The sequence below is a fragment of the Lepidothrix coronata genome, unplaced genomic scaffold, assembly GCF_001604755.1.
Source record: "Lepidothrix coronata isolate B3197 unplaced genomic scaffold, Lepidothrix_coronata-1.0 Scaffold213, whole genome shotgun sequence".
In the NCBI taxonomy this organism is placed as follows: Eukaryota; Metazoa; Chordata; class Aves; order Passeriformes; family Pipridae; genus Lepidothrix; species Lepidothrix coronata.
This window is the reverse complement of record NW_016690393.1, coordinates 1,407,867-1,409,342: the sequence shown is the minus strand read 5'-3', so window position 1 is coordinate 1,409,342 and position 1,476 is coordinate 1,407,867.

The window sequence follows — 1,476 nt, the reverse complement described above, 5'->3', positions numbered from 1 at the left end:
GGGCGGGGCCGGGGGCCGCCTGCAGGGGCCTCGGAGCTGCCCCCGACCCGACCCCTCTGCGGAGACCCCCGGACCCAAGGACCCCCGAAATCTCGGACCCCCAAACCCTCCGGCCCCCGAATCCACGGACCCTCGATCTCCCCGGTCCCTCTGCAGAGACCCCCGGCCCTCCCGATGTTCCCGAACCCGCGGGTCTCCGATTCCACCGGACCCCCGATCCCGCGGATCCGGGATCTAGCGGACCCTCGATCTCCTCGGAACCCCCCAGGCCCCCGAACCCCCCCGAATTTCCCGATCTCCCCCGGGTCCCCCGACCCCCAAGGACCCCCAAACCCACAGATCCTCGAGGAGTCCCGGCACCCCCGATCCACTCGGCCCCCCCAATCTCCACTGTCCCTCCAACCCACGGATCCCCGATCCCACCGGAGCCCCCCGATTCCCCCGCAATTCCCCCGGACCTCACCGGACACCCCAATCCCCCCAGCCCCCGACTCCACCGGGCCTCTCATCCCGGGGACCCCCAGTCCCGGTGTTGCCCCCATTCCCATGGATCCCCTCTCTCCGTGGTCCCCCCATCCCTATGGATCCTCGCCTTCTCCAGGGATCCCACCAGTCCCACGGAGCCCTCCTCCCAAGGATACATCACCCCTAGGGATTACCCCATCCCTATGGAACACCCACACCCCAAGGATCCCCCCAACCCTATAGATCCCTCCTACCCTTAGAGACCCCCCCCAGATCTCCCCTCCCAAATGACTCCCTGATCCTCTTCCGTACAGATCCCCCCAGCAGACCCCTGTGCCATTCCAGATCCACAGATCCCTCCACAATCCCAACCCACTCCCCACTAGCAACCACTCCAAATCCCTGTGGATCCCCCCAAAATGATCCCCTACGGATTGTCCCCTCAACTCCCTCAGGATCCCCCCCAAGTGGATCCCACAGGAGGGAGGGAAAAACACTCTTCACACTTGACTTTTTTTTTTTTTCCTAAAGTTTTATTTTTTATAGTAATGACATGAGAACAGAAACATTATTTTTCACTTTATTATACAAAAAAAAAAACCAACAAAAAAAAAACAACCAAAAAAAAAGAAAAAAGAAAAAAACCCAAAAGGCTCCAAAATAAACAACAACAAAAAAAAAGAACTGAAACCCCAAGCAAACCGGGAAACCGTGGACACGACCCCCCGTGTCCCGCTCAGCCGTACAAATTCCAAGTCAGGATTATTATTATTATTTTTCTTTTTTTTTTTCTTTTTTTTTTGTCTTTTTTTTAAACCTACAAAAACACTCTTTAAATATTAGAAAAAAAAGATGATTTTTTTTTTTAATCTTATTTTTTTTTTTAAACAGAAAAAAAGAGGGGGGGGAAAGGGGGGGTAATTTTTTTTTGTCTTTTTTTTTGTACTAAAAACACATCCACTGAAACACGACGGTGCTGGGTACATTCAGCAGAAAAAAAGGGATGGCGGG